The sequence below is a fragment of the Diplotaxodon limnothrissa genome, linkage group LG11 (assembly GCF_057381915.1).
Source record: "Diplotaxodon limnothrissa isolate DT_005_m linkage group LG11, D_limnothrissa_male_GT1.1, whole genome shotgun sequence".
Taxonomy (NCBI): Eukaryota; Metazoa; Chordata; class Actinopteri; order Cichliformes; family Cichlidae; genus Diplotaxodon; species Diplotaxodon limnothrissa.
In genome coordinates this window covers 18,084,572-18,108,940 of record NC_140606.1, presented here as the reverse complement: position 1 = coordinate 18,108,940, position 24,369 = coordinate 18,084,572, and positions in this window count along the sequence as shown.

Genomic DNA, 24,369 nt, shown 5'->3' with positions numbered 1-24,369 from the left:
TCCAGCTCTAACTATATGCTTTGTCAATAAGGAAAGTTTTCAGCCTAGTCTTAAAAGTAGAGAGGGTATCTGTCTCCCGAATCCAAACTGGCAACTGGTTCTACAGAAGAGGGGCTTGAAAGCTGAAGGATCTGCTTCCCATTCTACTTTTAAAAGCCCTAGTGACTATAGTGACTGATTTTCAGGGAGTTTTTAGGACCCACTGAAAATAACGATTTACAGTAGTAAAGTCTAGAAGTAATAAATGCATACACTAGTTTTTCTGCATTACTCTGAGACAGGATTTTCCTAATTTTAGAGAAATTGCACAAATAGAAGAAATATGCACATTAAAGGACAAATTCTGGTCAAAAATTACTCCAAGGTTCCTCACAGTGATACTAGAGGCCAAGGTAATGCCATCCAGAGTAGGTATCTGGTCAGATACCATATTTCTAAGAATTTTAGGGCCAAGTACAATAACCTCAGTTTTAACTGAAGTTAGAAGCAGAAAGCTAATTGTAATCTTCATATCTTTAAGACATTTTGCAGTTTAACTAACTGATAAGTGTTATCTGGTTTCATTGATAGATGAAGAAGATGGGTATCATCTGCATAGCGTTGAAAATGTATGCTATGGCTTCTAATGATACTGCCTAAAGGAAGTATGCATAATGTAAACAGAATTGGTCCTAGCACGGAACCCTGTGGAACTCCATAATTTACCTTAGCGTGTGAGGCCAACTCTCCATTTACATACAAATTAAAATATAGCATGTAGATACAGGTCAAACCACTGCAGTGCAGTACTTTCAATACATAAATCTTTATAACGAAATATTATGGTCAACAGTATTGAGGTCTAGCAGGTAAGATCAGAGATGAGTCCACTGTTAGAGGCCAAAAGAAAATCATTCATAACTTTCACTGATGCTATTTCACTAATGAAGGCTGAAGGTTAGTGTGTTGCAGCCCTTTGTGTGGTCAACTACATGCCAGAATGCATTTTCAGTCTGCTAAAACTCTCCTCTGCAGCACACCAGTCCTTGCCACTCCTGATAAGCATAACATACGTTTTCACTGCTATGCAGATGACACCCAACTTTATCTATCCATGAAGCCAGCAATTAGTTAAAATTGCAGGAATGTCTTTAAGACATAAAGACCTGGATCATTTTTGACCAGGATATGTCCTTCCATGCACATATTAAATAAATATGTAGGACTGCTTTCTTCCATTTGTGCAACATCTCTAAAATTAGAAATATCCTGTCTCAGAATAACGCTGAAAAACTAGTTCATGCATTTATTACTTCTAGGCTGGACTACTGCAATTCATTATAATCAGGATGTCCTAAAAACTCCCTGGAAAGCCTTCAATTAATTCAAAATGCTGCAGCAAGGACTAGAAAGAGGGAGCATATTTCTCCTGTATTGGCTTCCCTATTAAATCCCTGTTAAATACCCTTTTAAATTCAAAATCCTGCTCCTGACATACAAGGTCTTAAATAATCAGGCCCATCTTATCTTAATGACCTTATCATACCATATCACCCTATTAGAGCACTTCGCTCTCACACTGCAGGCCTACTTGTTGTTCCTAGACTATTTAAACGTAGAATGGGTGGGAGGGCCTTCATTTTTCAGGCCCCTCTTCTGTGGAACCAGCTTCCAGTTTGGATTCGGGAGACAGACACTATCTATATTTTAAGATTATGCTTAAAACTTTCCTTTTTGCTAAAGCATATAGTTCTGGCTGGACCAGGTGACCCTGAATCCTCCCTTAGTTATGCTGCAATAGGCGTAGGCTGCCGGGGGATTCCCATGATGCATAACCAACTATTCACATTTCAACTTTTAACTATTTAAATTTTCAGCTTTTTCCTTTTAAACAAATTTAAAGTGAAACAACACAAAACACTGCAAACCACAACACAATTAAATATAAATTATAATATGAAAACAAAAAGAAGATGCATATTCTCTGTCATATGGGCCTGCATGAATAAACCTTCTGAATCCTTTATCATCCGCAACTGAAAATAGTTGTGGATGATTACGATACCTTTCTAATGTGACGTTGTTGTCCCTGGCTTTCTTTCTCTCTCTCTTCCTCCCGCTCTGTTCCTGTGCTACTGTGAGTGTAACTACCGCCCCTCCCCCAAAAAACAAACAAACCCACAGCTCGCGATAAGGAGCCGGCTCGCATTGTTCACGTCAAAGATCCGGCTCTAAGAGCCATTTCGCTCGCGACTGACACATCACTAGTAGGGTCTACTTTATAATATAAAGCGCCTTGAGGCAACTGTTGTTCTGATTTAGCACTGTATAAATAAAATTGAATTTAATTGAATTGATTTCACATGTCCTTTCACATTAGAAGTGGATGCCAGTGCCAGCAGTGCAGGTGCAGTGCTGTTGCAGGAAGACAAACAGGGCGTTGATCACCCAATCAGTTACTTTTCAAAGAAATGTAACAGTCACCAAAAAAGTACAGTACTATCGAAAAAGAAGCCCTTTCCCTGCTGCTTGCGCTACAACATTTTGAAGTATATGTTGGTTCTAGTTCATCACCTGTCATTGTCTACACCGATCACAACCCCCTTCTTAGCACCTCTCATGAGCCTCAAACCAGAGGGTCATGAGATGGTCATGAGATGGTCACTCCTGGTACGGGTTTTCAATATGGAAATATTCCACAAGAAAGGATCAGAAAATGTGCTAGCGGATCGACTCTCTCGTGGTTTTCCATCTCAGTAAGTATCAAACATCTACAAGGGAGATGTTTGGTGTTGGGAAGGGGGTGGTGTTACGGCCCGGGCCATATTTTGAATCACAGAGTCTGGATTTTGTGCAATGGGTGTGTTCTGTGCCTTTAAGTATCTCTGCAGGTCCTCTTTCTGATTGGAACTGCAGATTGGTTTCCGTCATCAAGTGACCATGTTAAAAACCCTCTCCAGCAGTTGTCACCTGGCAACAACTGACAGCAGCAGCAGACCTGTCCTTGGGCTCCAAACCATCAGTGACATATTTCCCACGTGATTTCAGAGAACCGTTAAGTTTTGCATGCAGTGTCGTAAATACTCTTTCACTTGTAAATAAGCAATGAGGCAGAAGGGATGAACTACCTTACTGTTCTCTGTACCAAATCTCTTATTTATTCAATTAGGGAGTTAAGGGTAGCGCTTGTCTGTTGTTTGGTTTTTGTTTCAAACAGGGTTTAGGTAGCACCTCCCTTTTTGGAATAGCTAGTTTTGTTTGTTATTTTGGCCTTTTTTCATGCTAACCGCTAGACCAGGACATAACATAGAGATTGACCTATAATTACCTAACAGCTGGATCACGTAATGGATAAGTAGTGGTTTAATTACTGCCACTTTGAAGGCCTGTTTAATAGAGATAGTTGCTTGTGACCCTGACTGATCTGTGCCAAAGGTAATGGAAATGGTCCCCTTGCCCCATTTGCCAAATCTTCTATCAGGAACCTTGTGATAACTTTTGACTCAGCTTTGAATGTTCATGTCAAATCTTTGGCTTGCTTTTTTCTTATCGCTTTAGAAATATAGTAAAATGTAGTATGTCACATTCTGAACTGAAGATTGAGATTCATTAATTGCATTTATGTATTTATTTGATCATGTTTGGATTACTGTAATTCATTGTTCACTTGTCAAAGCAAAAACTTCTTAGAACATCTTTAGGTTGTACAGAAGTCTTCCAAGTACTCACATGTCACACCATTGCTGACCCAACCGCAATGGCTCTCTGTTGAATATTCCGGTTTTGACTTTGAGCTCTTCATGGACAAGCCCCAGTTTACATCAGTGCACTTTTACATCCATGCCTCCCCAGCAGATCTGTGAGCTACTGGCCGAGCATCGTACAAGGCTGAACAATTAAGGAGACAGCGATTTTGCAACAGTGTCCCCCAGATTCTGGAAGTTTCTCCCTCTGAGCTTGAGATCTGTGGACGATCTCTTTCAGAAAAAACAACTAAAAACTTATCTTTTTGGAATTGCATTTGGTCAATGCTTTTTAACACTCTGGTATTTTGTTCTGAAGCACTTGTAGATGTTTATCTTGAAAGGTGCAATAGAAATAACATTTATAAAATAATTTACTTGCTTTACTTAATGAAGTTACAAATCCTACTTCTAATTTCTGTCCCTGACGACCTTGTTGGCTTGTTGTTCTTGGTCACAATTTTTGTAATAATGAAATCAAAAGGATCATTACTAAAATGTGTTATGTGTTTGCCACAAAAACAATGTGTTAGGTTTTGTTTATCTTCAGTATAAATATCTGTATCATCCCATTGTAATTTACCTATAAGGGTGTAAAATATACAGCTGTGGCCAAAAGTTGACATACATTCATCAGTCTTAATGACTTAAAAGAACAAGAATTGGCCAAACAAGTTTCAATTTATTTTAAAAGCTTTTGTTCTTGGCAGAATTGGTAGAATTCCTTCCCTCTTCTTCATTATTACATCCACTTTGTATAATGTCCAGGTATTGCTTCCAGCAAAACAGCCCCAGTGCATGATGCTACCACCACCATACTTTTTTAAAGGTTTTAAAACCTTACCTTTACTTCTAATCTAAGTATGACAGTTTAGTCTTTCTCTTTACAAATGGTGATGCATCTAAACAACTTAAACTAATATCAGTGGAACCTGCAGTTTTTTAGAAATGGCAAATTAAACTTCTGGTATACCCTGATGAAAATTGACCAAAGCCTTAATGAAAACTTGTGGACTATCCTTAAAAGCTGGTTTACTGTCAACAAACCAGTTAATTTAAATTAACTACCAATTCTGTAAGGTCGAGTGGTCAAGTATCCAACTAGAATTATGCCAGAAACTTGCTGATATATAAATAATAAAAATTGATTACATCATAAGTATTCATATTCATGAGTAATATTATTTATTATTCATTATTATTAATATATTTGAGCCTGTATGTATACTTTTGACGCTGTGTGGATAGGTCAAAACTTTTTAACTTGTGTGTCCAACTCTTGTTTTAAAAGTTTATACAGATTTATACCGTGCAAACGTAACAGTTAAAACTAAACTTACCATGACATTCATGCCCACAATGAGTGCATGTAAACTTTAGACCACAACTATCAGGTAATTAAGCTGCAATTTGTAGTTTAGTTAAACCTCCCAATTAAAGCTGCCCCAAAGAACATCCAGTAACAGGATAATTGTTGTTTGCCATCTCACAGCTGTTGTGAAATTGTGTGAGTGAGTCTAAATGATTAAAAGGTAAAAAATGGGACTGTTTCATGTAATCAAACCATGGTTTTATGCCGTGACATGCTTTGACACACCTTGAACTGACTGTCTCATGTTACACGTCAAGCCGAGCCTATTATCCTTTCCAGCTAGTGCTACATCATCTGAGTTAGTGTTGTTCTCTGAAGACACAGTTGTTGTTATATTTACAGTCAGCATTAAAGACTGAAATTAAGTGGAAAATAGTTTTCTCATCACATTTTCCCAGTACCTTTTGTAAAGAGTGCATTTATCTAATTGTGTTGATAGGCAAAGTGAGTTTTTTGATGCCAATTCAGGCAGGCAAAGGCACTCTTTTACCTATATTCAATGGAATTAATGGATTCTGACTCAGAGCACTAGTGCTTGAATTCTCAAGCAGACATCATGCACTTTTGCCAGCTTGTGCTCAAAGTGAAAGCTAATACATAAATACATTCTGGTAAATACAGAGAATGTAAACACTTTGATCTGAAAGGCCATGGTCTAAATGTAATTTAACTGTAGCAATCCGATTATTAAGTGATGACGTGATGAATCCTACTTCCAGGCCTAAAGTAGTCTGCATTTAATATGGCTTTTGTGTTGTTAACATGTTTAATGTTTTGTATTTTCTTCTATTTAATCTCAAAAAATCCATCCATCCATCCATTCGCTTCCGCTTATCCTTTTTCAGGGTCGCGCGGGTCGCTGGAGCCTATCCCAGCTGTCGTAGGGCGAGAGGCAGGGTACACCCTGGACAGGTCGCCAGTCTGTCGCAGGGCCAACACACAGGGACAGACAACCATTCGCACTCTCATTCACTCCTAGTGGCAATTTGGATTATCCAATTAACCTATCCCCACAAGCTGCACGTCTTTGGACAGTGGGAGGAAGCCGGAGTACCCGGAGAGAACCCACGCAAACACGGGGAGAACATGCAAACTCCACACAGAAAGACCCCAGCCTGATGATGGAATTGAACTCAGGACCTTCTTGCTGTGCGGCAACAGTGCTAATCACCGCGCCACCGTGCTGCCTAATCTAAAAAAAACTCCTAAAAAAAGTCAGTGATCACCGTTGACCTCTCTCGGCTTTTATTACCGCTAATCATTTATTTAAGCTCAGTTTTTAAAACCTTACGATGTAACTACAGCCCAGCCCATGCAGCAGTATATGAATGACTAACCTCGTATTATGGATGGATTATCTCCTCCTTATCTTGTTCTCCTGGCTGAAGTTTGGTCCTTTTACAGCATCCTGCCATGCGATTACATTTGTTCCTGACCACTGAGAACACTCACGTTAACTTTTATCGAGTGGAAAAAAAGTTAGCTTGTTTATATTATGCTAACATAGCTGTGTCGCTAGCGGTCACGTAGCACATCATTATATACCAGCTAGCCAAACTTCAGTAACCCTACAAACGTCACTGCTGTTTAGTTTTCTGTCTTCATTTATGTTGGAAGTGATAAGAAAGCTGTACGTTTTAATTTGTTTCCAAAACCCCGCAGTCAGGACATGCTAAATTGTATTTACATGGAAGCTAGCGAGCTAACTTCCTGCTAACTTCTAACTCCGTTAAATGTCATAAATTCCATTTTCATGGATGCCTGGATGTTAAACTCAATTGTTACACCTGGTAGAGCAGATCGCTGATAATTTTATTAAAGATGAAAGACTTAAGACAGTGTTTTAACTCTCAGTAATGCCACAGTGATCATTTGATATATGGACCTGCAGCAGAGTTTAGGCCCAGACACGGCTAGTGAGGTCAGACTGAACAACCGGATAACAATTACAACTTGACATAATAGCTTATATAATAGCAGATAAACAAAATCATAACCACAGGAAAGTTAATTATTGCACTGTTAAAATAGCTTTACTTAAAAAGATACATAATAAGTCAGAGAGAGGGACAGTTCAATGTTAGGACAACAAGAAGACTCTTCTCATAGCTGTCAAAGTGATATGACAACTAAACTTCCATAAGGAAAATAACTGCCCTGTCACGGTCTGAGTGGGGTGAGTGAGGTGGACCCAAGAGCAGACGCAAGTGAGGAGACGGTAATGGATCTCAAACTGAAGACGAGCCTTTATTGGGCTGACAACCAGAGTGCAAACAAAAGACACAACAAGAACAGAGGCGAGTGCTAAACCAAAACCTAAACTGGAAAATATTAGAAATGACAATGAGAAATGACTATGGGAAAATAACTATGACGACTATGAACAAGATTTTGTGCAGGTGCATGAAGAAACTATGAAAAACATGAATTAGCAAACATGAACATGACCTGCACAAAATCCTGAAAAAACACTTAAGCTGACATGAGGGATGGAACACAGGAAGACAGAGGACTTAAATACACACATGAGGTGATCAGGGGAAGTGAAACTAAAGCAATGAACATTGAACACAAGACCCCATCAAAGTAAAACAGGAACCCTAAATAAGACGCACACATTACACGAGCTAGACAACATGAACTACGCAGAGAAGACACATGACAGATAAGACTAACTAACCTCAAAGGGAGAATTAACACAGGGATGAGACACAAGGGTAACCCGATAAACCATGAAATATAACTGCAAACTAGGTATGACAGAATGAAACTAGATAAGCTGAAAAGAAACTAGAGTACAGATGAATAACAAAATATCATGAAACTCAGAAACACTGGGTGACCCAGGACCGTGACATACCCACTCTATTGCACTGGATGTATTTTCATGGTAGCTGCATGAATAAAAAATAAACACACTGCATACAACCATGTGGTTAACTCACCTTGCATTAAAACTTTCACATTACTTAAACATGTGTCTTCAGGCACATGTAGTTCACAAAGTGATTCACAGCAGTATATTTTATGTTACTGTCCTCTCAATAGTTAAAGGTTTGGGTGGCACCAAAACTGTATCCATCCATCCTTCCATTTATCTTCAATCTGCATTGCTTTGGTTGCCCATTAAGCTCATGGATACCCACAGACCCAACTTTAGCCACAGCAGATAGACAGTGAGCTGCAGCAGCATGCTTTCACTAAAGTGGGAGAACTCTCAGTCTACTGTAGCCTGACAGAGAGCGTCAGCATGTGAAATCTCCAATAAGCATATTGATATATCCTGCCAAGCTTTAACGGGGCCATTGCTGCTGTGACAAACACACGAGTCACCAGTGAAACATTTCATGGAGTTTATGAAGTGAAAGGGAGTGGTAAGCCTTCCTACTGAAACCAAAATGATCAAAGTGATGCAGTTTAACACAGCCTACAGTGTCTATGTTAGGGTGTGGTTTTTCAGTGTGTGAAAACCCAAAGTGACCAGGTGCAATGATTCACTGGTAAAAACTCGCTGATGTGTGAGTGTCTTATCCACTTCGTCTATGAACCAAACCAGGCAGGATATCCATGGTGTATGACTAGACTGAGACACCACATATTTACTACGTGAATCATGAGTTTCTCTGTGGCTGAGCGTTTTCACACTGTGATGTTAACAGATGCCTGTTCTTGTTGTATTTCACAGATGTCCTTAAATTAGTAGCAGACCCAACAGATCTTGAGTAGGTTCTGTTTAGTTTTTCTAATGCACTTTGCCAAGCATCTACATTTACCTGCTCATGTCCTGAAAGGAAGCATTTGTTTGTTCTCTTTCTGATGTAAACCAGAAAACCGACATCAGTACCGTATCTCTGTGCAGCATTGTACAGAGATAGAGATGGGCAAAGATGAGTCAGTCGAGCTGAGCGTAAGGGCTGAAAGCAGCGAGAAATGAGTTGGCCTCGTTCTGTCAGAAACACCACTAATTGAATCTCAATGAATCTTAATGGCATCCTTTTGTGCCATTAAACAAACAGCATAAATATGCCTCAAAACTTGTGGTTTTAAGTTGAGTTACAGGATTTTTTTTTTCTTGGCGCGCAACACCCGGGTGCATCGACTTCCAGGAACCCGGCTTTCTCTGTGATGCCAGGACATAGCGTAGGCACTGCACAGAAGGGCTGGGTGGACAGAGAAACTCTTATTTGTCGAGAAATTGTTATACCATGTAACCCACAAATATATATATAGATACAGAAATATAGATATATAGATTTTTTTGTGTTGTTTCCATACAGTCTTTAAGCGAAATGCTATTTGGCTCAAGCTTAGTGTTTATTAGAAAGAGGGCCGTGCACTTGTTACATCATCTGACTTTCTAAAGAGAAGGAAATAAATGTTAAACTATTCAGTTAAAGTCGGATAGGCTTGAATTGCTAGAACAATCCCACCCATATCAGCACATTTTACAGTGAAAAAAGGCTTTCTAAAACTGCCTGTTGATAAATTGTACAGGGCACCACGGCTGCTCCAACAAAGTCTGACCCTTCTTTCTCTAGTATGGCAGCTATTGACTCAGCGGTCAAGGATGCGTCAAGGACCGCAACTGTAATTTGATTTAATTACTGGTCAGAGAAGAGACTGCTGCATGTTTCAGGCAACGGTCAGCACAGACTTTCACTACACTTGCAGGGAAATGCATGAATAATTATTTAAACGGTAAATCTGATCTTTTGAAAATAGAAAATAAAACCCTACACTAACATAAGGGAAATGGCATATATGTTTGTTGGATGATCTAACTTGAGTGGTGACCTTTACCAACTCGTGTCAACAGTGGAAGCCAAACATATGTATGCAAATTAATAAAATTATACAAAATAGAAGTGCAAGGATGCCTGGAAACATGCAAAAGGTTTCTACTTATCAAGAAGTCAGTGGGCTGGCAATGACAGACTGCAAGCCAGCTCTCTGGAAGAGTTGGTTGTACAGCTCATCACTGTGCCTTTGTAGTTTAGCTGCAGTTTGAATGTGGAAGTTTCCCTTTTTCTTGCAAAGTTATTTTTTATTGTGAGAGAATCTGATAAAGTTTTGAGTGATTTAAATGGAAAGAAGCCTAAAAATAGATACCTTTATAGAAAGGCTTGTTCCTTCACTTTGATCACTTTAATGAATTTTTAATCAACATTTGACACACCACATGCTCCTAATCTGAGATGACTGAAGTTATTTTGTCTAAAGTGGCCATTGTTTCCTTTTCTTGATAATAAATAAGCTTTGTGGGGGGCGTAAATACAAACAGGGGACATTCCCTGCTTTTTTGCAACCTGCCACACTACAAAGAGTTGTGTTGAGCCAAACCTCGACCATCAGCCAGCTGCACCGAGCCTCTGAAGGCAACATCAGAGAGCAAAATGTGGTCGCTGGTGGCTAACCAGTAACCATATTATGAGCTGAGCTCCTAAGTCTCTTTCTAAACCTTCTGGAGGTTCAAAGCAACAGTGAGGTTTGGGGAGAAGGCCACTTCGTCATGCTCCCATTCAGATTGGTGAGTATTGTGGTCCGGCATGAGTGGATCGGTCAAATCAGCTCCATAGTTTATCAATGAACATCTGGAAAGTGGATCTGCGTGTGGACGAAGGTTCAAATGGGCAATGATGGTCTTAAATCACCTATCAGTGCTTGTGTTTTGTGGAATAACTGCCTTTGATCTGAACTTCTGAGCTCTGTCTGACAAGCAGTGGTCAGAATGATGTAAAGATATGCAAGCGTTGAGGAAGTATGCAAGGCTATTCCCAGAGCAACCAAAAACAATCATGTAACACCTACGGTTCAAAGCACCTATTTGACAGATTGCGTGCTCGGGTAGAAAGCTACACCGGGAGAAGTGAGAGGAAGGTGTTTATTGTGTGCGATAAGAGCTGTCAGCTATGTACTCATGCGCTGTCACTTTCAAGCAAAAGAAAAACAATCCAGCGCAAAGACATGACTACTATACTCCTCTCCTTGTGACTCTTATTTAATGTAAGGCTGGTCTTTAAAGATCAGGAATTCTTTGAAACTCCTCCCTGAGCCTTTCATGTGATTTTCCATCTGACCGCCACTGCCCTTTCTTTAATTTAAACTCTTCTTCTCAAGCCAATGCTGTAATAATCATATAATCATCTTGTTAGACTTCTCATTGTTAATGCAGTTTCTGGTAAATGTAGGACCCACACATCCTGGAACATGTGATGCCAGGCCCTCTGTGCACAGATCCCCATGTTCAAGTCTCTTAAGGGCCATTTCTGTGTTTGTGGGGTTTTTCTGAAAATGTTATGCTCTCTGCGTGTGTGTGTTTGCGTGCATGCACATAGGCTCCACTATGTTTGTGTAGCTGTGACGTGGGTTTGGGTATTTTCTGTAGAGTCCCTCTTAAAAATATGGTTTAGATGTCCCTGATTCCTGCCACTAGCTAATGTCCCTCCTGGTTTCTTTTGTAGTAACTGACCCTATTCCTTTGAGGGCAGTGTAATTTTATTGATGTAGCTAAAGAAAAGAGAAATATCCTCTTAATTTACTCCAGTGTCCATGTGCATTCTTGGAAGTCAGACAGTTGATGTGACATCATGACCCGTAATAGTAAAATAGTAAAATGGTGTATTAACCTGCTGGGGGGAAAAACTGTTTTGTGTGATTTGGAGGTTAGAAAAACACTACACAACTACAAAAACAGATATTTATCCTCTAAACGTAAGGGAAACGTAAGGGAAAACAAGTTCTTAGGATTAGATAACAGTAGTGCGGTGCATCCAGAAAACTGACCAGAGAAAGTGGAAAAGTGGAGGGAAATCACACTCCAAGCGTGTGTGACACACCCCACCCAATATGCACGCTGACTGTGGAGCTGACCAGGTCGCTTGCGAAAGAGGTGTAGCCAAAACCCCCTTTTGTTTTTCTGGCTTTCCCCTCTCTTTTCACTGAGGCGTATTAAAGCTACGGCCTTTCTGTGGTCACACAATGTTCCAGTTTCCTCCTCTTCACTCGTAGGTCCTCCTCTCTCCTCCTCTCACTGTCTTTACTCTGCCATCACATCAAGAAGCAAGTCAAATTAGACGCCTGAAGTCGGACCTCGTACTACTGGTCCAATTTCCCTTGGAGAGGAGTGTGGTTGTTTTCAGCCAGATGGTTACGAGAAATTTAGAGGATATATAAGTTCATGCTGACCTTTATGTAAGGATAGGGCTACATATATTTAAAGGTGTGTGTACTGGTTACACGATGAGGCTTTGCCTTAATCACTGGATGAACAAGTGCTTTGAGAATGTAAGAATGCAAAGACAATTTTGAGGGTGGAGGGTTAAGGTTACTTCAGTGCTTTTTTAACTATTGTGTTGGAGGAGCTACAGAAGAACCTATCCATGTCCTAAAGATCAAACATTCATAGTTTGATCTTTAGGACATTTTTGTTAATGTTGCTGCTTTGCACAGCCGAACAGATGATAAACAGTATCGGCTTTTCAGAAGCTGAGTTTTCTGCCACACAAGCACTTAAACTGTGGCAGCACTTTTAAAGGCCAACAGGAAACTGTAGCAATATGGGACGCAGCTCTATTGAGCCGCAGACATGAAAACACTGAACTGTGCTTTTCAGCTGTAATTTATTACAGAAAAGGCACTTTTTGACACTTTATATTCTGTTTTTTTTTTAGATAATTTGCACCTTCTTACTTGCAACTGTGGTTTATGAATTCTCCATCTGAAATTAACCTCACATCTTTTTAGAAGTTTAAGCGCTTACCACACCCAGGATTAAGTACATTTCAGCCAAAACTACAAAAAAAAAAAATACAACATGACAATTAGCTAAAGCAATCCCAGCCCTTGTGATTTAAATGGCGTGAAAACAGAGCCATAATGTTATACGAAGCTTTGCATGTCAGACAAGGAAAAAAACTAACAGATTTATTGAAGTTGCAAATTTTAAGTATATGAAATGTGACAGATGGATTCAGCAGGCCTACTGTTTGTCTGTCTCACACAGCGTTTCAGCATATGCCAGTTGCGCGTCTGAATATGTGTGCTTGGCTGTGACAGGGGAGTTTCCAGGCTCCACAGACCCTGATGAATAGGTCACTGTGTGTCCGTACATGTGTGTGTTTGTGTGGTCAGCTGTAACGTTTGCACACTCGTTTTCTCATCAACGCAAAAGCGCTCAGAGTCAGAATGCTGATCCTTTTTCTCATCGCTAAGTCCTCCAACAAAACACACAAACACGCACTTCGGGCCCTGTGCTGGACATCGCTCTGTTACAATGCCCACACTCAGTCCATGTGAATGATGCAAGAATTATTAGTTCACCTGCCAGACGTCCCTTTTCCTGTCATGCCCATGGATCATCATCAGCCGTTTGGTGACTCACATCAACCGACAAGTGGCAATCTCCTCAGCCTCCAGACACACGACCATGACTAAAGATCAAAGAGGTTCCAAGCTACTGTGGCTACCCAGATTACCAGGCTAAGACAGGCAGAAGCCCTTAAACCCCAGTCAAGTATGATTTATTGGGGCTAAATATCATCACAGCTAGTTCTGTTCCAAAAGGGTTGGTCCTTGTTCTAAATGAAGACCATGAAAGTGTGCGAGGCTGTGTTTTTATCCTACCACTGATGACTGAAACCAGGTTCTGATGCCCTGCGAGGCTATATTAGAACCAGTAGTGCGGCCAGAGTTGATTCATCCACTATAGTTCACGGCACATGAATGTAGTCACTTAACTGTCTCCGTTACGTTTGATGGGTTTTTGTTGCAAGCTCACTTCATACGCTGTTTACGGGAAAAGGTCAGCGATTTTCGCAACACTTTAACCATTCCACTCAATCTTCTGTCTTTAACACAAGCTATCACTCATGCAGATTACAGAGAAAAAGTGGATTCAACTAAACAGCACCATGTGATGGGATCAAAGCAGCCACAGCATCCTCCAAATCCTCCAGACCATATTATTTTTAAAAACGTAACATATTTATCTATTCAATTACAATACCTCATATTGGGGCTAGAAACACACGTTTTTTAAAAAAAGAAACTGGACCAGAAGCACAAACTGGATGACCTCTTGGCCACTCTATCTCCAGCACACTTTACACTGTACTTTTCGGTTGGTCCACACCCATCTCTGATTCTCACACTCAGTTTTTCATAACTGTAACATTTCCTGACTGTATATTCCACTGTTGCTGTGTTATCATGTTGACACAATCTGTCCGCAGACATACAGACTTATAAACACCTGTCAAAATACTCAAAACGTCCTTTGTAGTAGTTCCTGCAGACACACACACACACACACACACACACACACACACACACAATACAAATACAGTACTCTCACAGACTGGTAAACATGTAGCTCAGTTTTGGCTGGTAACCATGCAGGACTGAGGTGAGGTTTTCCCAAATATTGAATATTGTTAAGGCAATAATGCTCCTCTATAATAAGCACCAAATGAGTTTGTTGAAAAATGAGAGAAAAAGTCTAACTTTAACAAATATAGATGCACAAAAGCTGCAGTATAATTGCAGTTTATGCACACTTCCTTCATGTCTGGTCCCAGGCTCTGTTTGTTCCTGAGCATCCCAGGTGCATCTTTAGTGACCTTTTTGGTCTGCTTTGACCACGCAATGTTTCCTCCCTGTCTCTTTCTTCCAGACAGCCTCGGCATAGCACTGCCAGTGCTCTGTCTGCTTTTCTCATCAGAACCGGCAGGAGCAGAACACAGTCGCTCTCTGTCCTCCTGCTTTTACTTATGCGCTCTGCTTTTTTTTCTAACAGGACAGTGACAGATTTAACCCATTAGACAAGAAGTAAAGGAGACCGACAGGCAGGAGAAGCTAAAAAAGGTGTCCTTGTACTAAAGCTTAGAGATGTCGAAGGAAAAAAACAAGAACAAATCGGGGGGAAAGAATGCAGTTATTGTAGCTTCTGTTCCTGTAATTTGTCCATCTCCCGAAAACCAACATGATCTTTTGTCAGTGCAAATGGGCTGAGTAACCACTATGTGTGTGTGTGTGTGTGTGTGTGTGTGTGTGTGTGTGTGTGTGTGTGTGTGTGTGTGTGTGTGTGTGTGTGTGTGTGTGAATGTTTATACATCTTTGTGAGGACCAAAATATGGAATGCTAGCATAATTGTGGGGACCAGCAGTACCTTATTGGGACAAAATGCCCATCCGCACAAGTTTGAAGGCCTTTTATAGACTCAAAATGTGGTTTTAGGGTTAGGGTTACAATTTGGATATTGTTAGGTTTTATACGCATTTATTTTTGATGGTTAGGGTTAGGGTAAGCGGCTAGGGAAAGCTTTATGTCAATTAAATATCCTCACTTAGATATGAAAGCAAGCGTGTGTGTCTGCATATGTGTGTAAGTGTGTGTGCGTGCATTGCTGGAGCCATGGTGATGATGTCAGTGGGCCCCAGTCAGATTCAAAACAAAGATGAAATGAGAAGTAATTTTACTTGGGATTGGAGGACAATAAAGAGACAGTAATGCATAAGACAAATGCAGGAAAAATGCATTTAATTGAAGGACCCAAAAACAGATGTAATAAATATGTAGCTATCTAGAACAAGCACTAACTTGGTTCAGTTTAAAGATTAGCATAATATGCTGCGATGAAATGCTGAAAGAGTTTGTATGAATCATGGTTAATAAAGATCTATGGAACCCAACAGCTAACTGTAAAGAGGTCAGAAAGAATGGTCATATCCACACAGACATGATCATTACATTCCTGGGATTAGATGTGGTGTTTATACATGATTTTCTTTTTAAAAATACTCTAGCTTAAATAATGAAAGTATTTCAGATTGTTTTTTAATGGATGGCCAAACTAACAGGGTTTCAAGAGCTCATGAAGACATTACAAAACGCTTGGAAAATGCCATTAACACATTCATTTTACCTCAAGTAAACAAGCCGAAGCCCACTGCTGCACAGTCTGTTATAATATTACCTAAATGTTCAGTTACGTTGATTTTTCGGCTCAAGAACAGCGCAATTTTGGCCTCATGTTTCAGACTGGGCAGATTTTCCTTCAGGTGGAGAGGATTTTCAGCACAGCCCGCGAAAAAGATTTATATACAAAAATCACATTACCACATGTTGTGGTCAAAAGTACCTCAAGATGTTTCACTGTCAAACAGCATACGCCTATGTGTAAAATATGGACATAAAACTCTCTTCAAAACTTTGGAGTTTTTAAGCCTCTGCAGACTTTTTCTAATTATAAGAAACAAGAGTAGTTTCTGATTTTCCTACCCGAATGTGTTGCCAGTAGGCAGTTTAATGATTTTTAAGGGTAAGAGTGAATATTCCAGAGGTGCAAATTTGTCCAGGATACAAAAAAACAGCAGGGTGATCCCAAACCCAAAGCTTATTGCACAAATGAGCATTTATATGACGGCTGCAGTGTTCCACAAAATCAATCATCTGTTGCGATCCACCAGTTGTCTTTCCTGCCCTGCCCCTCCCTTCCTGCTATTTGCTGTATCATATGTTCCATCATATACCCGGGGGAGACAGAATGTACGCAATTTTCATCTGCAAGTGACAGCCTGTCATCGCTGGATGGGTGGAGGGGAAGGAGGGGATAAGGAGGATGGAAACAGGGAAAGGAAAAGAGTGGGAATTAACTGATATTCAGTGAAAGAGGTGTCACCTCTGTTTAGGTGCAGATGTCGTGTCCACGTATGTTTCCACCATTCAGAGATGGAATAGAAAAAATTGGTACAAATGGACAGTTAGACATAATTAAAGTCATCAGGTCTAAGATGACTTTGAGATTTACAATTTAAAGGAGTCCTCAGAATCCTCAGAAAAAAATTGCTGTTACAGGTACAGTGTTTAAAATATCACAGAGGAAAATGCTGCTGTTTTTGCCACTGTTAGCTGCTGTTAGCCTCTGTTAGCTACCCTTAGCCTCTGTTAGCTGCCGTTAGCCCAAGCTAACTGGCATTAGTAATACTTTCTTTAAAGTAGACCTAACTTTGTTGAACTTGGGTGCTAAGAGAATAAACTCTCATACAATGTGAGAATGTAATCAAGATGTTTAAAAGTGGGAAAGTATGATTTTTAGGCCACTTGAGCCTAACATTAGCTAGTATGTTAGCTTATAACCAGCTGTTGTTGCTATTTAGCTGGCTTGCAGGCAGCATTACGGACATTCTGCTGGCAATAAGTAACTATGAAAATATTGAGAATAAATAAGTATGTTTATGCACATTTTTTTGTTAGAGTCCTGACTTTAATTCAGGAGGATGAGGTAGGAATCAAGTGCAAGAGCAGGAGAAAGACATGACAAGAACAAGATTGTGAAAATATGTATTTGCACTTTTTAAATTAAAAGTAACTTATATGGCTAGATAGATATGAAACGCAATGAATCCCAATGGCCACCTTCATCTCAGCCACTGTATTCAAGATGGCAGGGCAACACTGGTTCCACAAACCAGTACCAACTCCTATATATTTTTAGTGGATTAATTCTAAGTTTTTAAGGATGCATTAGAAGACATACATGTAATTACACATCAATCAATGTATATTTATAAGTATAACATTATATTTCTATTAAATAAACTAAAACTGATGAGTTTACTGATAATAGAGAGCAGGCAAGCACAGGGCGCTGTTTTCCCACAGATGTCTATACAACCTGCTGACACTTCACAACTAGAACAGTTACTCCACTTCTAGCTGTCAAAGCGAATTAAGTTTAATAAAGTTTAAAGGATTTTTGCCTTGGCTTCATTTCTCAGAATAACAAGCTTTGTCCATCTTTTTACTATCTTAGGTTGCTGGCAAGTAGGCCTGTGGGTTCCAGAAAGAGCTCATGTTAGCAGTGCTGCGGTCACAAACTTTGACAACTCAGAAGGCACAGATGAGCACAAGCTAGTCTGCATAAAAGAATCTTAAATCTGGGCCAGCAGGATGATGGAAATAAGACAACAGAGAGCACAGATGAGATGAGGACGTCACAATAATTACCCAAGCAGCCTTGTGTTGACGAGCCAAACCCATCAAATCCTCTGGGGAAACGTTGATTCACCAGTATGACCCTGAGCCAGAGAAAGGAATGACAAAGTAACACCCTCAGATGAAGCACCAGGCAACTCACAATGACACCTTAGAAAACTACCAGACAGATCATAGTTAAATGGGGTTTCTCAAAGATGTAAGACGTAAAATCCTTCCCCAAAAGTCATTATCCCATCACAGCTCTGGACTGATCACACACAGCAGTGGGACTATGGCTCACTTGACACTGCACAATGAAGAGCTGCATAAGTATCCTTTTATTCAGCCTTTTCCAAATTAAAAGCATGTCAATGCAATTATGGAAAAGTTTTTCGCACACTGTGTTGCAACTAATTGCCCATTTTAAATATGTCAGCTGAAACATTCAGATCAGTCAGTGTTTTGTTGTTGTTGTTTGTTTAATATGACAACTGTTGGTCATATTTAAAGGAATGTAATGGAAAGACTCACAGGTGTCACAACTGTAACAGATTTAAGCCACAAAGGGGATTTTATCTGATTTTCATGGCCTCTTGGAAAGAATGGATGTAATAAGAGGGAAAATATTAACATCTGGAAGGCTGATGATGACAAGACAGAGAGAGATCGAGATAATCCACTATGAACAGCGTCTTGCAGTTCAGATGAGTCTTGTGAATGAGGAATGATGATGGGAAAAAACTGTGGAATCACTTTCAATTTCCTGTCATATGAAAACAGAATTAAAAAAGTTTCCTCAAGGATGGGGAAGGTTTTAGTCACGATCTGATGAGAAATACTTCAACTCAAAAGTAAACATTTATTTCACAGTAGCAAGAAATTCCTTTTCATGTTTGGCACTGTACCCCACCGTTAGAGATTAGGAAAGAATTTCAGGTCGCATGCTCGCTGTATGCTTTCTCTAATATTGAGAGTCAAACTGCAGCTGTTTCTGTTTTTGTCTACTTCGGATAATCCCTGTGATGCTGAGAATATTTTTTTCCCTCTCAGTTCGCGTCAGTAAAGACTGAACTAGAGTTTTTGTCATGAGGCTCACTTTGTTAAGCAACGGGAATCGGGCCATGGAAAGAGACAAGGAAAAACCGAGTTAATAAATGCTCATAGCATGATGCTTTCCTCTAACTAGTTTTGTTAAGGCCCAGCTATCTTTTTAACATTGCTTTAATTCAGGTTTCAGAACTCATGTGTGTTTTGCATATAGGGGAACATATCCTTTAAATCCTGTTTGGTTCTAAACATGTGCATCATTTCTTAATGATATGACACAGTGTGAGTTAGTGTCCATTTAGGCGTGTTGCTTTCTTCTTCTGACATGTGCAACACTTTTGCTCTGTTTCATGTCATTTTTTTTCTTTCTGCCACAAAGAGAAGGTTTTCCCTCTTTGCCAGAGGAGAAACACGGCTGAAGGAAAGAAAAGAAAAAGGAAGAACTATTTAGCAAAGGATCAAAACCTGAAGGGAACCATAAGTAGATAAATATTACTGTGGATTTTTTTTTAATATTTTGTTTCCAAATACAACAGGCAAGAAAATCCTTCGAAACAAAACTAAAGTGAGCAGCTCCCTTCTGACAGGTGAGGACCAGTCAAATTCGCTTTCTTGCAGACAAATGAGGGTTTGAGTCTGTAATAGCAGATTCAAGGACCATTACATCCCTTCATAAACAACCAAAATATTGATCACTCAAAGTATAATATTTATGCTTTGGTATTTATCGTCTGAGAATGGTAATCCGTCCAGTGCAGACACATTTCTGTATCTTATATAATCTTAATAGGAGTTCAACCATTAAAAATAACTGACAGAGAGGTGAAGAAACGATTGCAGGCATGGTGGACCGGGTAGAGATAGGTATCAGTGGACAGCAGCGAAAGTCAAAGAAAGGGTTTACGTGATGGTTGTGAGACCTGCTGAGATGTTTGGTTTGGAGACGGTCGTACTGACAAAGAGATAGGAGGCCGAGCTGAAAGCGGGAGAGTTGAAGAAACTGAGATTTTCACTGCAAGTGACCAGGATGGAAAAAATGAGAAAAGAGTATATCAGATGGAAAGGTCAGGGTGAGCATTTTAGAGACAAAGTTAGAGAATACAAGGCTGAGATGGTTTGGAGGAGGGATAGTGGATATACTGGACAAAGGATGTTGAGGTTGGAGCTGGCGAGCAGGTGGAAAAGAGGAAGACCACAGAAGACCTTAATGGATGTAGTGAAGGAAGATGTGTAGAGGTTTAGTGTGGGAGAAGGATAGGGTGAGATGGAGGCAGATCATCAGAGGTGGAGAACATTTAGCAGAAATGTTCACTTGTACTTAGTGATGGACTGATGAGTTTGAATGGCTAAAATGTGACTTCAGAGAACATGGAGTCAAAACTCATTAACTGAATATATCGAAAATGCCTTGAACAAATTTCTTCAAACGTAGTGGAAATGTTCACTTGGACTTGGGGATGAACTGAAAGGTCAGACATTAAGGTCATAGTGAATTCTGGGAGGAATGCCCTAAGAGAATGTCACTACATGTTCTCACGCCAAGCTTGTCTCAAAGCCAAGAATTCATGCTCTGGCTGTGATAACGTTGCACACGTCTTGTTGGAAAAGATGTGTGAAATGTCTTGTTGGAAAAACTGATGTCATTATGGGGAGGAGCAGTGGTTAGCAAAACAGCCTCGCGGCAAGACGGTCCTGGGTTCAAATCCACCAGCAGGTTGGGGTTTTTCTGCGAACAATCTTTCTGCGTGGGTTTTCTCTGGGTAATCTGGCTTCCTTCCACAGTCTGGTTCTATGTGTTAGCCCTGTGATAGATTCCTGAACTGTTCAGGGTGAGCCCCCACCTCTCACTTTTTCACAGCTACAATTACAACCCTGAACTGGATGAGTGGAAGTAATTTTACATATAATTTTATATAATTAGGACAGGATGGGTATAAACTGCATATTAACTGGTTTGCAGAGGTCCCAATTTAATTATTTACTCCTTTGATTTAATGTAAATAATGATTTGAACACATGCACACATGTGCAATAAATGTCACGGACTGCGGTGGCAGAGCTTGCAGTGCAGGTAGGAATGTGGGCCCAAACGCAGGACTTTGATGAAGAACAGTGAGGCTTTATTTACAGTGAATGAAAAACACAATAATGTCCAGCATTCAGCACCGTGGCTCCCGTGACGATTCCTACGTGAATCTCACACAGTGCAAATATTCCTGAAGGTGAAAAGATGGCCACTCCAAAACCCAAATTCCAACCCGTGACTTCTCTCTGTGGTAAGGCGCTCCGCTCCCAACTCCTGGTGACACAAACACACATACGGGTCAGCAGGTGATCCACAACTGATAGCGAGGTCTTTACTCATTCAAACATATAAATCGACGCTTGTACTTAATGGCTTTGACACAAAAATCCCCACGCTGCCTAGAACTCAGCCACTCTCTTAAATAGGTTGCTCCTGATCAGAGTAATCTGCTACAGCTGGCTGCGGGTGACAAGTAAACCCTCTCGCGACGAAAACAAAACACATACAGGGAGATGGAGTAACAGGAGAGACAACAAAACACAAAAAATACATGAGACCTGGGTCCCAGGCCGTGACAATAAAGGGTTTATTTCAATCAAACAGTACTTTTTTGCACAAGATTATCAACCTTTTTTTGTCTTGTCTGTAATGACACTGACACCACTCAGTACCACGACAGTAACATTAGCTGTGATTCTCACTAATTGCATCAATTTCTTAAAATAAAACATGTTTCAGCCACACACGCACAAGAATTTGCTTCTCCACCCTTCCTCTTGTTACAGCTTAAACGTTCACTCTTTGGGGTGATTTATAGGGTGAATATGAGAAGAAAGAGTGGAATAGGTCTTTCCTGCAAACTGTCACCGACATGAATCCACATTTCACACGGCCTTTTAAACCGCACATAACAGTCTCAACCCACACATCATAATCTCAGGCCACACATCATGGCGAGATCTGTAACGCTGCTCACTCCGCCAGCACAGATTTAAGTCATTTAGATTCAGCCTAAGACTGATGCTGATTACAGTTTTTCTCAAATGCTAAAACACATGTCACAAACGTTACCACCAGGTCCCCCAATGTCTAAACACAACACCCTTCTCTAAAGCTACATAAACACAACCACACCTTCCCACTGCAAAACTCAAACTCCCACACCAAGAGAGCAGCTCGAAGCTGTCAAAACTGTAAACACTATACACAGCATTACACACTACAGCAAAACTATTGAAAACACAATGCCCAATTTGTGAGAAGGTTCTTTGTTTCATAACTGCCAATGCATATTTTAGAAACTATACAGTAACGGATCGTCGTAGATCTCTGCAGAGGATTAGGCATTTAGATTTGTGAGTTTCATATGAGTAGTATAAATCTATAGAAAATCCTGCATGTACGTACACTACTGTAACACAACTCAATGCAAAAACAGAATCTATTGCACACAACAGTAATCTTGAAAACATGAACAGGGTGTGAAGTTTTTTTTATTTACGTTATTCACACCACACACACACCACAATCACTGTGCGGCATCATGTCGCTGAGCTGTTGCTCGCATCTCGTCCGTAATGATGGTGCGAGGTTGTCTTGCTCTCCCTCCTGGACCTTCTCCTCTCCCATGTTGGCCTTCTCCTCTTCCTCGTTGGTCGCTCCTCTTCCTCCTCTCATTTGAACTCCTCTTCCTCATTGGCCTGCTCCTCTTCTTCCAGGGCCAGCTCTTCTCCCTCCTCTGCATCAAATTCCTCTTCCCCTGACTCTGCCTTCATCCATTGTGTTTGTTTGGACTCTTCAGCATACTGTGCACTCTGAACTTGCTTTTACATGTGGGTACAGCATTAGCAACAAGTGTCTTCAATTTTGAGTCATTGTGTGTAGTGAATGACGCCAGGTGTGTTCCCTGTGTTCAAAGATTGGTGACTGTGGCAAGCATTTTGCATCACATGGGCTTTCATTTGAGAATATGAGCAGAGTTGTTTTGCAACATGTGTTTTAGCAAGGAAAAATGTGTTTAGATTTATGAGTACAGAGGGTTGTGTTTTGTGAATTGTGTCTTCATGTGACGTGTTTATGGTACTGGAATATGGTGGCTACATTTGGTAAATGTGTTTAGACTACTGGTCATTTGGGTTACAGGATTGGCTTTTGTGTTTTAACATTTGAGAAAAACTGTAATACAGGGGGGGGGAACATAGTTTGTTGTTTTCCTGTATTTGCACAGCAGTGATGAGAAAGAGTCTGTGCTGTGTACATGGAAATAAAACATTATGGCTTATGAAGCAGCTTTGAATCCAGGCGCATAGTATCAAATCCACGCTAAAGACACACAATTACATCCCATTGCTTTTACACACACACACGCACATACACGCACGGGACAAGCTGTGCCTAAAGCAACACTACAGGCTCCAACCTCAGTCTTCAAAAGCAGCTTCAGCCTTCTGTTGTCATTCCATAAGTCATCCGCTACAAATTAAATTTTCTGTGTCACTGATTTATGCTGTGAAGAAAAAGCTATAAAAATGGAGATCTACGTTTGAGTCCAAGGACTTCTAGTACTCTCTTTTATTTAAAAAAAAAAGAAATCCAGAACGGATTACTGATCTTTCAGAGGTGTTTTTCACACTTGCATCTTGACATTTTAAAGCCTTGTCTTCTGAGAGAAAATGTGTTTTGTTGTTGTTAGAATCTTTTGATAATCGTGCCATAAAGTCCAGTTCCAGTGGAGATGGACAAGCGACCCAAACCCCCATTAATCTTGTTATACAAACAGTCATCAATAATATTAAAGGAAAGGGAGACATGAAATCCAGAAGTGCATATTTGTAACGCTAGATTAAGCATTTTTGCAATACATCAGCTCCAGATGGACAACTGTTATTAATTCTCATTAAAGAGAAATTGTGTGACAAGTTAAGAGAAGCATCGAAACAGTGAAATTTAAGGATTGCTGCTTTTACTAGATGGGTGGCTCACACATACGTGGAGTAAGTGCTCACATCTGACACCAGAAACTGATTTAGGGAAGAGAGAATATCTGCAGGCTTTTAGTTACACATCACAGGATGCTCGTCTCTCATTTTTCCACTTACAATTTGCTGTTTTTACTGCTAAAACATGTCTACAGCTACTTACATGAAAATCTGTGTGCAGAGCTCAACTTTAATTTTTCTTGTTGTTGTTGTTGTATTATTACTCCTGCTTCAGTTAAAGATGTTAGT